The sequence below is a fragment of the Calypte anna genome, chromosome 3 (genome assembly GCF_003957555.1).
Source record: "Calypte anna isolate BGI_N300 chromosome 3, bCalAnn1_v1.p, whole genome shotgun sequence".
Taxonomy (NCBI): Eukaryota; Metazoa; Chordata; class Aves; order Apodiformes; family Trochilidae; genus Calypte; species Calypte anna.
The window spans coordinates 21,671,356-21,688,291 of record NC_044246.1 but is presented as its reverse complement, the minus strand read 5'-3'; the positions used below and the strand labels follow the sequence as shown (position 1 = coordinate 21,688,291).

Here is a 16,936-nt window from a genome sequence, read left to right as displayed (position 1 = left end):
AAATCCCCCAAATCCAGCAGCTCCTTGCACAGAACAAGTGCCCTCCAGCAAGGTGGGGGAGACAAAACCAAGCAGCTCTCTCGTCCTGCCCAGCTCCAGTCTCTGCATCCCCCTTCTCTCTCCCTCAACTCACATGAAAACAGAGAGGTCCACAGCATAATCCAGCCACTGACCATCAACACACATGCCACAGGAGACATTTAAGCTCCTTAGAAAGCCTAATTTGCCCAAAACTTCTTTTTTCAACAGAACACCTCAGCTGATAGTAAATGCTACTAGCATTTACAACAGGGACACATGGATTTTGCTGGATCCAAATGATGTTTTGCTTACAATATTATTACATTGATTCTCAGTAACTAAAACCTGTGTGCATCCATTTCTTGGTACAAATGTGAGCTGAAATGCTACAAACCTCCCCAAAACCAAACTGTTACATGCTTGCAACCTAGCTGCAGATGGCTTTTCTCAGCAAATCCATGAATTTGCCTCTTCACTGGAGTAAGTCAGGTTTTAATAAGCCCACATGGACTTTGTGCTTTACCTAAATTGGTTTTTTATACTGGTATTTAACACCTTTGGATCTGTAACAGGCACATTGAATCTTCTAGATGACTGACAGGAATCTACCATCGTTTTGTGTTTGTAACAGGAAATATTCAGAAACGTGGAAAACTCAAGGTTAATGTCAATGGAGACAAAAGAGAAAAAAATGGTTTTTTTGTTTTGTTTTGTTTTGTTTTTTCCCAGTTTAGTGCAGATGTTTAGAACTTGCCAAGATTAGATTTCATTACAAAAATAACTGCTATTACATGAGCAGTGGCCAAAGTAAGTATATAGTTTTGCTTTCTTTTTCATTTATCCATCTGCTCCAGAACATTGAGCTTTATTATTAAACCTAAAAATCCCAAACTATTCTGCAGACAAACCATCCCTGACAGCTTCCTACAAAAGCCAGGCCAGTGGACACAGGAAAAAACAACAAGAGGAATGCCCAGGAAACCCCCCTCCTGTTTTTCTTATTTGTAATGGCTGCTTTTCTCACTATATCTTATCATCAGAACTACAATGCCACCCATATTGTTGGATGTAAGTCAGCAGATACACATGAAGCTCTCACACAGTCCAATGTAATTAATGCAGGACTAAACACTTCAAAAGTACATAACATTCACAATAAGGTTTTAATTCCTTTCATTAAATTTTAATTTTTTTTTTAAGTTTAGATTAAAATGCAATCTAACTTTACATTCTTTTGCCATATTCTTCAGTTTTGCTCCCCCCCCCACTCCTTAGATTCTGCATATAACTGAAGCACAGTAGGCAGAAGCTGAGAAGTGAAACCTATAGCTATGCTTACAAATTAAGAGCTAAGTCAGAGATCAGCTATCCCACACACACAATATAAATTTTTGTTATTCTCTCTTCATTAGGATTGATGACGCTGCTGGAAAATAAGGAGAACATAAGACTTTTAGTGGGAACATAAAGCACAGATGAATTAGCAGAAAGAGAATGCAGCTAAATCAATTTCTCATCTCAAGATACTAATGGAGGCAATTTCTTGAACTTTACTATGCTTGCAGAGTATTGATCAGCAAAGCTTCACACTGAAAGTTAAACCAGGTATTCTTTCAGGGATAAAAATGGAGAACGGCAGCAAAATTCTACGCAACACAAGAAGTGACAAGAATTTTTTCTCCAGCTGTAGGTGCAATCATGTAACAGCTCAGCAACTCAAAGCTTCCACCTACCTGCACCTTACAGCAACACATGAGAACAAGAGTTCTAGAGGAATCAGGAACCTTCACAGAGGAGATTTAAGGAGAAAGGCAAAGTGCTGCTCTACAAGCAATGGCACAAACATCAGTACGAGCTCTGCTACCTGTGGCATGAGCCTCTGGCAGGACCTTGCAGGCACCATTCTGGTTGTAACATTTCAGCTCACCTTGGTTGCAAGTCACCATAAAGAGACATTTTCCTGAGGTCTTTCCACCTTCACTGTGACTACATCCAGCTCCAAGATCCCAATCCCCTTCCCAAACTTATGCCACTCTGAGGCATAACTGCAGGTTAGAATGAGAAGAACCTTTGTCACTTTGGTCAACGAAATGCCTCACCCAGTCACCATAAAGAGACAAGTGACACCAAGAAAATCCACACACATGCTCCATGGGCTGGTCAAGCATTGCTGGCACAGGCCATGTGCTTCCAAGGACAACGTTACAGCAGTACAGCAGCTATTAGGTATTAAAGAACAATACAGATCAAAGACAAAGATGCATATATCCTCTACCAAAGTAAAGAGAAATGTTGGACATATACCCTTCTAGAATAGCTATGTTTACTTTAACAGGATGGACTTTTGTATCATTTGATAGATATTTGATAGATAACTAGAGTGTTAAAAATGGGAACACAAGACTTCCTACAGATCATCACTAGAGCATCAAAAATGTGATACTGTGAGAATACAAAAAAACAAAAAAAAAAGTTTGAGATTTTTCTCCTCCTGCCAAACTATATACAAACTCCAGCTGATAATCTTACCATGAAATTAATAAACATCACCTACGTTCAACCAACCAAACAAGAGTTTTATCCACTGTGTCATTATTTCTATTACATCAAGGCATCCTTGAGATGCTCTGGAGGGAGACTTTGTGGTCATCCTGTAAAAATGACAGTGTAGTGATTGGTAAAACATGCCATCAAAGCTGAGAGCATCCTATTATCTAAATAGGTTGGTCATATTTAAACAGCATTTAAACTTGCATTTAAATTTGGGCCACAAAAGGGGAAGGTAAGCCACCTTAAGATAAGAACCATAGGAACAACAGCAGAGTACATACATTAAACAAGCAGTACCAACAAAGACTGTAATATCAGCTGGCAAAACCAGCAACAAAAAAGTTGACAGTACAAGAACTATCATTATTAATCATGTACTATTAGTTTGGTTCACTTAGCATAACTGCATCAGAGTAGTGTCTCTCTCCACAAGCTGGAAGTCCTCTCTTAACCATCAGCTTTATGATTTTGTTGCCCTTCCCCAGTCCATGTTCAGCTTTCTGGTTATACCTTTCTAGTAAAACTCAAAATTACATTTCTCTTCTAAGGACGTGATTCTTTGTGCATGCAAAATTATTTTAATGTGCTCATTTCTACATCTTTGAAATGCTTCAGAAATAATGACTGACATTTCTTTCCAGAGAAAATCTCTTCAGAGAAACACTATGACACAGACAGACTATGAATTTCAGAATTTATTAATTTTTCTTACATGGTATCCAATCCAGGAGAAAAATCTCTTTCTTGCAATTTCTTCCATCTTTCTTACATAATTCCTTATATAATTTGAAACAACTGCAGCAAATGAATTGGGGATCCAACATGGCTTCCCTCTACAGGACTTTCATTTATCTTTACAGCAAATCCATCCTATGCACCAATCTGGACAAATTAAGTTACAGAAGCATACTTCCATTCTGGTTTTTAATCTGAAAGAGGTTGGCTCAGTATGATATCTGTGTTGTGTCATTTAAAAAAAGCATATTCCATTACATGGTATTGTCTGAAAGTTGGAATGATTCTCCTGTCAGTCTAATATAACCTCTATGCAGACCAGTTAGGTTGAATAAAGTAAAATTATGACAGTGAAAGGCTGCCACCCATCTGGGGAAGGCACGCTAACAGGACCCTCATCTGAGCTGGACAGGTATTTGTCAGCAACAGAACCTCAGATTCACTCTGACAATCTCATCTCCATCCCTACCTTGTAAGCAAGCCTGTTTGAGTAGGCAGAGGTTTGCCTGCCCAATCCTACAACTTCTGCACTTACCTGCTTCTCACCTTTCTCTTCCTTACCTAAATTAGTTCCTTTTCTAAAACTGACTCCCTTTCCAAGATGCATTTTCTTCTCCTTCATCATGCCAGGAGCCATTCCTTTGGTACCTAGCCAGCCTCCTCTCCTCTGCCTCTACTCAGTTCTCTTCCCTCAGGTCCACCTACCACAAAACCATTTCTTGTTCTCTATTGAATTCAGATAGCATCCTGGCTGACAGTACCAACAGCCTCAGGGCTGCGTGAGAAAACATCATCTTCCCCTTCACAGCTTCCTCTCACATGCTCATTTCATGCTCATTTCTTGGGAAGGTCAGTGGACACTCATTTCCCTGTCGTTCTTCATGGCATTCAGAACTTCATGGGTCTCTTCCATGACAAGTACTTTTCATTCTGAAGATTCAGTGGCTCTTCTTCACCCCATATTTTGGATCTTTCTTCTTCACAATGTTTCGTGGACTGGGGGAGGTGACATGGAAGACAAGAAGGACTAGAGCTGCACATGGTATCTAAGACCACGGAGCAGTGGCACTTTAATGCTTTCTGGTTTGTATTCTGTTCCTTCACTAAGGAGTAGTGGGATTTGTTTTACTGACCATTACACTACCATTTTTACAGGATGACCACAAAGTCTTCCTCTAAAGCAATAACACCTAGTATAGGACTCATTAGGGCATACACAGCTTTGTGATAACCCCTCTTCTGCACGCATTGCTTGCGTTTATCTACGAGCAATTTCCTCTGGCATTTTATCATCCAATCATTCAGTACCAGCAGTTCTCATGCACTGCATTTCAGCCAGCCCCTTCTTTTTGTTATTCATAATATCCTAAACCTATACTCTTGCCAAATTTCAGTTCTTTCCTTCAAACTATAAGACAACTGAAACCGTTCAAACAAAATCTGCAAAAATGGCATCAACCCTGCTTCCTTGAGAAACCCTCAGATTATTTTTGCCATTGCAAAATTACTGGAAAACAGCCACTATCCTAAAAGAAATTCCTCAATCACACAAGAAAAAAAATAAAAAATTAAAAAATCTTCAAGCAGGCACTCCCTATAATGAGTTTAAGACCTAATCATTCCAGTTTGGCAAAGTTGAGCCCACTTCACAATGAGATCTTCTGTGAAAAGCCCAACAACCTAATGCTTGGACCTCTCGTGCTATGCTAATGTGCCATCCCTACTTGGAGAAGATGGAGCAGAAGCTCTACAGCTCAGAACAGTACTGCCAGGCCAAAAACACCCGACTCCAAACAAAAAGTAGACAAACCTAGAAGTCTAACAGCTACTGCTTTATTCCAGATCTTCCATGCAGAAGGTGGGGAGGGTGGGAAAAACAACCCATCCCACCCCTCTGCAGAGAGACTCCCATGCAGTGCCAAGAATATTTTGAAAGACACAAAATGTATAATAACTTTTCAACTGAATATTCATTTCTGAATTGAAAGGAAACATCTTAAGGGTGAGTGGGTGTAAGGAACGATTCCTCCTCAGCACTGCTGCACTCTATATTAAAGGCTGTGAATACCCACAAGAATTCAGCTTTAGCCTTCTCACTGTACACTCACAAGCTCAGTTTACTGACATTCACAGAGCATATGGAGCTCTGCTTCAAATGATTGCTTTGAAAGGGACAATTAAATCAGACAACTGGAGATTGAAAGACCAACAGAGCTAATTAAATTCTTAAGCCCTGTTTATATATTTATTCAAAGCTTTCTCACTATTGCTGAGAAGGGCAATGGGTTGGTCAGTTGAGGGAACATGAGTATGCCTTTTTTTTTACCCTTAGCTCCATAGTTACAGATCTGTTTGGAACGAAACTTGAGACACAAAATCAATGGAGCCAGTGGTGAAATTCATCTTATTGTGACAGAAATATTCCATTTTCCCTAGCTTATATTTTAAATTGCTTTCTGATATACCAAGTTATTATTTTTTTAGCCCCTTTGGCTCCTTACATAATTAAATGCCATACAACTCAGCTTTTACAATTACTTTTACCATTTTCTGAGGAACATTGACACTCAGGAGCTTTCTCAACTTTCTGTGAAGAATTTATTCCCCATAAGTCTAAGCTCTGCTGAGTATTTTCTTCTTCATTACATTAAAACCTCTTAACCATCCTTGCAGAAATCTTCTCCCTTGTACAGATTTTTCTGTGCAGTAGGTAGTATTTGCCAATCTGCAGTTTTCTTTCTTAGTATTTCACATAACCAGAAGTAGCACAGAGAAGGGGAAAGGACAACACTTTTTTAATACTACAGCACCTTCAGCTTGTAGGCAAGGATGAATGGTTAAGCAAAACTTATGGACACATTTTTCTAACAAATTCAGATTTAATACTTGCTAAAAATAATAACAACGAACCCAAAAGGTCTCCTAATTAAACTATGAGCATTTTGCTCAATTACCCTTCTGGTATAGATTCACAGCCTCTGAAGCTTTGGGAACGGCCTTCAATCATTTCTCTTAAAAGACTGCCTAAATTTCTGAGCATGCACATTTCCAGCCCCTCCAACTTCTCTTTTAAGGCACAGCCCACACTAAATGCAGGTTCAACAGCACACCACTAGCTCCAATTTTGCCAGCTTGAGACAAAGCACACAGAACACCTTCCAAACTACTTTACTGATATAGAAGTGCCACAGTGAATACATACAATTGTGGTAAGAACAAGCTCATCCTGCTTAACACTTACCTGACAGACACATAACAGAAAAACAGAGATTAGGGTAATGTCTCCCTTCCCACATATGTGAAAGAGAATTATTTGGTCACTAAGGTTTCTGGGTTCTTTAGGTTTTATTTGTTTTGGTTTTCCTTGTGAGCCTTTCTTTTATTTTGGGGGTGGGGAGAAAAAAAGAAAAAAACAAAACAAAACAAAACAAAGCAAAAGCTCAACTTAAGAAAAGGCTCTTTATGTAAATTAATGGCTAAAGTTTTATTTCTGACAAAACTGTCAGCTTGTTTCTTAGCAGAAGAATAGGAAGGGGTTTCCAGAGAGCACCTAACCAGCACCAGAGAGGAAGCTTTCTCTACAGCTGGCACAGTACAACACCATAGGATCTCCTCCTGGTAATACATTTTCAGTAGGAAACACTTTGAAGAAGGTGATAAAACTTGCTTGTAATCTTATGCACCAGTTGACCAAGTCATCCTTCAGAATTACTGGAATGCTACCAAGCATCAACACTTGCAATTGAAAGCAATATATACCTGACCATTTCATAGCATTTTTAGCTCAATCACAGACAGAGCTTGAATTATTCTTCCAGACAATTCAAGAACCAAAAGCTCTGCCTGCATTTCCTCATGACACAGCTGGTGTCCTGGCATGCTGCTCTGCACAGAAATGAAGAAATTAGGGGCTCTGCAAGAGGGTGCCCAATCATCTCTCATTACAAGCCCAAATTTTGGCTGAGGTCACAGTGACCTGAAGCTAGCATGAATTAAGCATAATCACCCTCCAAGATGAACCTCAAGAAAGTTTTGGTTGCTATGAGGTAGGTAGTGAACATAGTCTAAAATCTTGCTTCCTTGAGCCACTGAGGTTCCCCCCTCTGGAATAATCTTCCATAGTCTGCTCAATGGCTTCTCTTTTAGAGACATACGGCTTCTCCTAAAATCCACGTGACATCTACTGTCATGTAGAGTATGAATTATCTCTCTGAACGGTCTACAAAAGACTTCCAGCATCTTCAGAACAAGCTCAGATCTTTAAACAAACTAGATAACGAAATTATCTAGCAAAAATTCTGCTCAGGTAAGTCCTGCATTAAGACAGTGTTGTTCAGATGCTTGCTCCATTTTATAGAGCTTGCCTTTGCTTTTCAGCCTGCTTGCTCCCTCTTCTCTCTTTCTAAAAGCCTTATCTCAAATGGATAAACAATGTTTTTACATCACCATTTTTCATCAACTGTTTTATGTGGATATTAAGTTTCAGAGTGTGGTATCTGGAAATCTAGGCTGCTCCAGACTGTCTTTTTAGAGACTTACTCTATAATTCTCCTACCAGTTTGTAGGAAATGCATTTTGATTCCTCTGATTTAGAAATGTATAAAAGGATTTTCCACGGTTATCTTAGCTAAGGTCAGACTTATCGGACTATTTATTTATTGCATTGTTTACATGTACTGTGAAACACTCATTGAGGAAAGAGAAATAAAAATAAAACCAACCTCCTCTTTTAAAGCACACCATTTCTGACACCATTTCTACTTAGACATCAGCTCAGTCTTGTTTGTTTTATGGAGGAAAAGAGTAAGCAAACACAGACCAGTTTTTCATCATTTACTGAACCTATAGCATACAAGGCTCATTTATTGTCAAGACCTAGACTCGAGCTGAAATGCTAATTACAGACACAAAGAAAAGGCAATGTTATTTCAATAATTAGTAAGCAAGCAATTCTCAGAACAGTGTTATGTGTTTTATCACAGAATTCCAGAAGGATGGTGGTATGGACACACTCTTGGTTTCCCTTTTTCCTTACAGCAGATTAAAGCCTCTCTGGAGTATCTACCCAGGAGACCTGACTGGAAAAGTAATTTATAACTGGGAGCAGGATGGATGCTAACCTCTCTGCTGATGCATCCTTGGGAACTGTCCAAGGAACAGTGGCTTCAAGCAATGTGACCAGAAGATTTAAAAGTAATGCCGTGAATCTCCAGTATTTTTAGTTCTGATGGTAGACTTCTTTATGACCAAAATATTCAACTGATAATGCCAATTCTAACAGCCCTTGTCACTGCAAATACCAGCAAACAAGTTGGAGCTGCAGAAGGCGAGTGAATCATAGAATCATAGAATCACAGAATCATAGAATTGGCTGGGTTGGAAGGGACCTCAGAGATCATCAAGTCCAATCCTTGATCCACTACTGCTGCAGTTACCAGACCATGGCACTGAGTGCCACATCCAGTCTCTTTTTAAATATCTCCAGGGATGAAGAATCCACTACTTCCTGGGGCAGCCCATTCCAATGCTTGATCAAATGCTCGAAGAGGCATTCCAAGTCAATTTTAAAAGTACAATTACAAGAGGAGGTAAAAAAAAACAAAACAGCAACAGAAATGAAAGGTGAGAACCATTACAACCAGGCTGAGCAGGTCGGAAGCAAACGCATCTGACACACCACCAGCCAAACCTGAGCAGGCAGTGCTTCAGCCTCTGTCACCCAGAGGCAGCAGCTAAAGGACCTCCCCAAAGCTTCAAGACTGCCAGACACAAGGGGAGGTGGAAGCACACAGCTGAGCAGGGACAGAAATCTCCAAAAACCCCTCCCACGATAAGAAGCATTCCCATTCAGAAGGCACATTTGTAAGTGCAGGCTATTGGCACCACTGTTTGGCCCGAAAAGACTCTGGCTTCCCTGCCCTTAGCTCCAATGGCACACGCTAACATTTGTGTTAAGGAAACACCATTACTCCTCTTCATCCAACACCACAGTCCTTAACTTTTTCTTTAGAGTTCTGGGGTTGTTGGGGAAGAGGGTGGAAGGAGAGCAGTTCTTGTTTGTTTGTGGTTTGGTTGAGAGTTTTTTTTAGTATCTACGCAAGTCACGCGAGAAAGGTATTTCTTCAAAATTACTTGAATAGGGAGTTAAACAGTTTTATGAAAATGGATACAATGGAAAATAAAAATAAAAGAAAGAAATAATTCTTTTTAGAAAAATCCTATAGGTGCCATGCACTGCACTGTGCAGCCTGGGAGCCAGGACTCACCCTTACCCACAGCGTGGCTGACAGTAGGGATTTGGGGACTGAGCCCAGCACAGCACTGGGACATTCCAGAAGAGCCTTTTCCAAGACTGCATCTGAAGAAGGAAAGTATCACCCCGCATGAGTGTAAGATGGGTGCTCAAATAGTCCCAGCTGACCAAGGTCTTAAAGCAGGGACGTCATGAGGCAGAGGCTACAGTATTATTAAAAGATTTTCCCCAACGTATCTGCAACCTTACATTTGTTACTCTAGCTTGCAATGGAAAATTCTTAACACCATGCTTCAGATAAAAGTTGATATAAAGGACAGATAACATGTAATGAAGATACTGAATATATGACTTAAAGTTGCCTCTGAATATCTAATGTACAAACATTTGTTTTCCTTCAGATGCAAAGAACAGCAGTTTTGTGACTTTGTTTTGTGCAAAACAATGCTTTCATTTTTATTAAGCAATGGACATACATAATAAAAAAATACTTGTTTGTTGTTTTGTTTTGTTTTAATCATATTGCCATCATGGAACATTTGTAGACAAGCCTTCTGGATAAGAAGTAACTGCATAAGACAAAAGATAATTGAAAGAGTACTGTTGCCTCCATGTTCTTAGCATTCCTGGAATGAAAATTCAAGCCACAGAAAAAAAGATTGTGTATCAAATACTGTACCACATAATATCAGTCTGTCAATGTATAAGCACTATCTTTGAAGAGCAGCAGTGAGTGTAAATTATTTTAATTTTATTTTTTAAAGATTGAGATCCCTGCTATAGATCTGATTTTCATTTTAGCTTTCCTACAGGGCATTGGCCTGAAGTAAGTCCATCTTAAAAGAATAACCTTAAGGTATTCTTCATCTCAGCTCCCCCTGCATTAATACCTCTGGTAATACCGGACACATGAAAGTCTACATGGTCCCACACTGTCCTGCTGGTATATTTTCCAGTAATCCCCAGCTATCTCAAAAGCTCCACCTTTTTTTTCACCTACTTCATATGAGTTTCATCCATGCTTCCAATCAACAGTGGACTGAAATGCCTTTGCATGCTGGAAGTTTCATTTCTAATTTCATTAACTCGAGGCACTGGGTTCTGCAAGGCTGGAATGGTCTGAATGAACTGTCCAAAGCATCCCACCCCTTTGAGATCTCCTGCCCTTGCCAGAAAGAGGGATGTAATAAAGTCATCCTACATCACAGGGAGACCTATGATCAAATTATCAGACTTTCTGACACTTTCTGAAGCCCTGAAAGTCTGAGCCATCACTCCCCAGAGACCTTCCCTTGAGCCAGCCCATTTACATGCAGATAAGTTAATGGTCTTCTCTCAAATACTATTACAGTGGTTTTTGCACAATCCAAACTCTTGAAACCAGTGGAGTGCCAGTCTGGTTTGCCTTCTAGACAGCTGCAGCCTTCTCTGTTTGTCCCTGGTGTACCAGCAGAGCCCATAACCCAGATCATGCTCTTCCATTCAGATTCCTTTTGGAGTGCTCTCTCTCATTCCAGATCTGACCTGTTTGTTAAAGGGCACAAATACATCAGGAGCTGATGAAGAATGGAGACAATCTTTCTGTGTTTGTATAAGAAGAAAATAATTTCTCTGGTACTCTTTGTGCACAACTAAATGCCAGCAGTGCTGAGGCTGCTGGCGATGCCTGTCTACATTCACCAACAAGCCAGGGTAAAATTATAGACCACAGATCTGAAGAGTCATCTGAGAAATGATTTATATCTCCATTTGCAATAGATATGCACGTCAGGAGAACCTGAAGATGAAATTTTGATTATTTATTCACTAGTCTGAACTATAAATATAAATTCCTGAATTGAAAAACATTTCTTACAGTAAAACATACATTACCAGTAATTTTCTCTGGACATCACAGGACTACATAAGACACGAAATCCTGTGATGGACAGACCTCTAATTTGAAGCATTTGATGAGTTTGTTGAAGATTATAAGATTCAGGAATGTTCACAGGTCTTCATCTTTTTGAAAGTGCAAAGAATAACAAACACAGCCTGTGCAACTTCTCCACTGGTAGCAGACACACAGCTTCACTCTATAATCACTCTATAATCATTATTATTACTTCTTTAGGGGCTTACAGAGTCCATTTAACCTGGGAAAAAATGGTAGCATAACTGTGAATGTTACTTTATGGCTCTGTTGTCTAAGGTATAGATCTTTCATAAAAGCAAGAAACTGGCACATTTTACATTCCCCCAAGCATAGGACATGGAGTCCGCAAGAGGTTTCTGGTTCATATTGCCTGAACCCTTACAGATACTTTAAATAATCATTAACTACTTCTTCCAGATCTAAGCTTTCTATAGGCTTTTAACAAATAGATGATTCTCCATAAAAATAAAACCTTTCTCAAGACAGTAGACTCATTTCTATTTTAATTTTTCCATATCCACAGACAGATAAGTGGTCTTCTGAGTATTGGGGTAATATCAGAAAGAACTTACTCTGGACTTGTGAATAACACAACTTTCAGTGGATTAATGTACTTTGGAAAGTCCTAAACTGAAGGACTTCAGGTAAGATGGAAAATCCTGACACAATTCAGACATTTGACTCCATTCTCATGCCTAAAGGACCACCACAGACCTCTCAGTAACTGCTTGGACTCAAATAAGCAGAGGAAAGGAAAGATCCTTGTAGCTTCTATTCCTAAATCTGGCAGAGCAGCAAGAAAAGACTTCTTCCCCTTTTTTCCAACTGCTTTTTTTAAAAAAAAGAAAATTCATCCATGTGAATCAAATAACTTGACAAATGATTCATGACTGTCATATCTGAACAAGAAAGTACCGTGTCAATAAAGAGAATCAGAAAATTACAAGTTAGAACTACAGATGACTAGAGCAAAGGGCATTGCCTATTGTGAATTCTGAATCTTAAGAATGGATGATATACTCACAGCATCTCCTTAACACTGAGAGAAAAAAGGAAAAAAAAATCTATTTAGTGGCATAGCACCAGCCTTTGCAAAAAGGGTAAAAATAACATTCATCACAAGAGGCAGGAATCCAACACATTAGATAGTCTGTGATGAGAACTCTATGAATGCAGTAGATAATATCAAATTAGTTAACTTAAAAAAAAACAACCCAAAACCAAAATAGTAATTTACAGATAAAAAGAATATTTGCCTATATGCTTCTAAATTAACAACCAACTGGAATTACATGCATTTGCTGCTTTAAAGCACACAAAAAACAGATAGAAGATCTGGATTTGGCCACCTTCTCAGACACATTGGGTTTTAACATTTACAGAGTACTGAAGAAAACACTCCACCTCTTTTCCTTTGATTTGATGTTACATATGGCACAAAACTTTTAGGTTCAGAAAGAGATTTGGCTAGACAGCAGATGGAATACTCCATTAAAATGTAAGTGGCAAAATGTGTCCACCCTCCCAGTCAAAAGCAGTAAACCACTTCTCAATAACACTGCCTGATCACAAGATGTTCCCATGGATGCTTTCCCACAAAATACCTTTTCCTTACTCCTATTTGAAAGTATTCTTCTCCACAAATGAATTTTGTAATTAAAAAACAAAACAAAAAACAAGCAAGGAAAAAGCAGCCTCAGGTGTTCTTCCTAATAGCATTTACTTATCCAGAAAATCATACAGAACACTAACAGCACCAGAGGTAGGCATAGATGCAAAATACTATAAAGATCAACCACAGCCATCACTGGAGCAGTTGGTTCAGCAAGAAGTGACTATTTTAAGTTAAGCATAACCAGGGGGAAGACAAACTTTATTCACTTTATTTTAAAAAGCTATATGGCAATATAGAAAATAAAAAGAAAAACCAGAGTGTACATTAATTCTAAATGTTCTGTGGTTCTCCTATATTCCAATTAGAAACCACTTTATTTACAGCTCTTAGCTCTGCAACAGGCAACCCAATGAGAACATTTTTCATAGTGCAATTCCTAATGCAAATAAAAACAAAGGTAACCTTACAGTGGTTTGCAAACTCATATAATGAGACAGGAAACAAATGGTACAAGTGAATAACCATCACGTCAAATGCATTCAGAGAGACCACACAACTCAAACAATATTCTTTGACAAGTGCATTTACCTCAAAGAACTATCTACACTCTCTTTTTTTTTTTATTAATATATAAACTAGCCTCCTAAGATATCACTTTAATAGTAATTTAAATATACATTCCAACAAAATAGAAAGTTAAACCCATTCTCTCCACCCTCAAAACCAGAAAGTGACCACCAGAGGTAGAAATTTGCCTTTTCTACTTAACAAGTACACATTTACTGACTTCAGGCAGAGTGAAGAAGAGCCCCAGGAGGCAATGCTTGGGTTTGCCCAGGCAGCCCCTTTTCATATGGAGGTGAATGGGGGGAGCGGAGAAGACAAGCAGAAACATACATGCGTGGGAGAACCTAGGGTACAGATGCAAGTGACATGCAGTTAAGGTCTCCCAACAATGACTGAAATGTCTTCCTGAAATCAAGGCAATCACCAAGGACTGGCCTTGCATGTGCGAGCAACAAAAACCCCTCAAATTTGCCCCCAAACTGTCTGGTGATGGAGTTAAGAACCAGCCCCTGCAGACAGCACCATACACTCCTCACATGACAACAGCACATGTTGGAGTTACCCACCCACATCCTTCACCCCTTGGGGTTATAGTTTACAGCCATAAACAACCAACTACAGTAAGAAACATCAGACCTGCTTGTTCAGTAAAAGGGGTCACACAGACTTGGACCTCAATGTTTCTCTCACCCTTTCTCTACAAGGATGGCCTTGTACAGACAATGCTTCCACCAGCCAGCTACTTGCTCTTCCAAGTTCTTATGCTTTTACTCAAAAATGTACCATCATATGGGAAAAATTCCTACAGCAATTTTTTGTTTTGAAAATGAAAAAAAAAAAAAAAATTGCCTGGTTTAACAGCACAGTTCCAAATCATGCTAGATACAAATTTTTCCATCTTATTAAAGTCATGAGGTTGCTACATCTCTCACATGATCTCTCAAATGCTCTTATTCTCTCTGGCTTGTCAGTTCACTTAGGAAACAAGTACCTACAAGAATATTTTCGGTTTCTGTTCAATAGAACATTATGAAGCAGTTTCTAATATAGAAAATGTCTATCAACAGCTGCCAGCGGCACAGGAGGGATCTGTCTGTATACAGTTGCTCAAACGTTACCAAGCCCTTCACTGAAAGGAGTAAATGATGTACGCTACTTTCTGAGACCCATTTGACTACAGACAGTTTCAATCTGTATTTTCCTCTTAACAGTGAGGAGATTCAGGAGCTGATCTTGTATCTCTGTCAGTTCACAAAGGTCTATTGCATTTAGAAAAACAAGAAATGCAGATTTCTTTATGATACTTCTTTAATATTTCTTTAAGATGTAAGAATTCCTTCAAAGCTGGGCAGAATATTTAAACAGAACTTCAGACCAATGCCTTCATTATCACCCTCCAAAGATGTCCTACTTAACAACTGTGGCTTCAACTGTGGAACTGACACCACTGACAACTTGGGTTGGCTCATTTCTCCAGGCTTCCTATACAGCCTATTAAAAAAAAAAAAAAAAAAAAATATATATATATATATATATAGTTTCCAAATAGAAGGTGACCCTGACCACTGAAAATCAGTTCCTGCTGAGCTGCCTTAAAGAAAAGACCCTCTCACTCTGCTTATTGCAAAGGGGCCTAATGAAGTCAGGAGCCTAATGAAATTAGCTGATCTAGCAGAAGCCTAAACTTAGGATAACTCAGAACACCTCATTATTGATGCTGCTGCCTTTTGCAGTTTATGATATAAACTGCAACAGCAATAATTTCAGTTAAACCTTTTTTATAACTAATCAGTATCGGCTTCTTAGGGACCAGACATTTGGTTTGTAGATAGGCTACAACGCATTGCTAATGAAGACAAGGTTACAAGAAAGTTGTCTGCAAGGAGGCAGGTGCAATGGTACAAAACACAGAGGAGGGAAAACTTTCTGCCAGGGGAACATACAAGATGCAATACTTTCCTGCAGTTATGCCAGGGAACCACGAGACATCCACCACTGGAATTCTATTTAACACTAAAGCACACCAGACCCACCCACCAGCTGAAAAGCCCCCAAACATGCAGAGCTGCCACCCACACCAAACCACCTTCACCAGAGCCATTGCTGAACATACCAAAGTGCTGTGGGTGCTATTAGAGCATCGTAGTAGCAAAAGCCAAAGAGCATGTAGCCAGTGCCTGGGCTGCACACCTCCTGCACCACACCGAAGCTACCGAGCAGGTGGCCTTTTTCACTCGACAGCATCGGAAGGAAGAAATCTTGAGAGAATCTCAGAACCCCTAAAGCTGCTGTCATGTGTCTGAAAAAAAAAATTCCTAGCACAGTACCACTCCCACAAAAAAGGGATAGAGCTTTTACTTATGTAAGTATGTATATTATTTAACACTCAAAAACAACAGTTTCATCACGTCTATGCAAAGCTGTGAGGAGCTCTCCTCGGCTGTGAGGAGCTGAGAGAAGAAAGAGATGAGTTCTACTCTATTGTATCTATTTTCTTTATTTGCCTCAGGGCAAACCAAGGGTCCTCAACATACTGCAGACCAAGGACCACTATTTGTTTTCTTCCTTTGTTGTACCACAAAGTGACTGATGCAATTATAATTCACACAGTATTTGCATCTACTAACTGCTATCTTCCAGGAAATTTGGATGTGAGGAAGTGATTACAAAACACCTTAAAGGTGAGATAAACAAACGCATGCTGTCACCTTCTCAGGCAAACAATTATTCCTGCTTTTGCAGTCATCTGAGCAAGTTTTGCTCTACCTCATATTACAAAAAAAAAAAAAAAAAAAAAAAAAAAGCCACTGAGATGCATGCACTGCTTCTGAGGTAGATGAGAAGGCCTAGGTGACAAAAATAACTTTCAAATAGATGTTAGTATATTCACAGTGCAAAGAACATAAAAGGAGGCAGGAAGCAGGGGAGGCAAGTGTCTGTCTCTCATACCATATTTAAGTGACAGTACAAGTAGCAGTGACTTTTTTCCCCTGAACTGCTCATAGATATGGGACTATTGCATAATTTTGCAATAATCTTGTAAATTCAGATTTTTTCCTGAACGTCACAGGAATATACAGAATTAAGAGCAAAAATCGTGATTTTTTTTTCTTCAGTCATCACTCAAATGAAACATGCAAAACAGAGCAAGTTTTCCTGTAGAAACAGCTTTGCCCTACTTTATGAACTAGTTATTCCTTACTGTAACCACCTCCCCTTGCAAAGAATATTATGTAGTGCTAAGAAGCTCCTCCAGTCTCTACAAATGAGCCATGATAAA

General features: G+C 39.2%; 1 protein-coding gene across 7 annotated transcripts in view; it reads right to left on the bottom strand.

Annotated features, from left to right (window-relative positions):
• TRERF1 (transcriptional regulating factor 1) overlaps positions 1 to 16,936 on the bottom strand; it is a 98,290-nt gene that overhangs the window by 29,101 nt on the left and 52,253 nt on the right. Inside the window, exon 1 of one of the 7 annotated variants that reach the window (XM_030448533.1) lies at positions 12,824 to 12,837. The exons of the other annotated variants lie outside the window; for them this stretch is intronic. The gene's annotated coding sequence lies outside the window, so the exon portion shown is untranslated. Of the gene's footprint in view, positions 1 to 12,823; positions 12,838 to 16,936 lie in introns of those variants that run through there. 7 annotated transcript variants of the gene reach the window in all.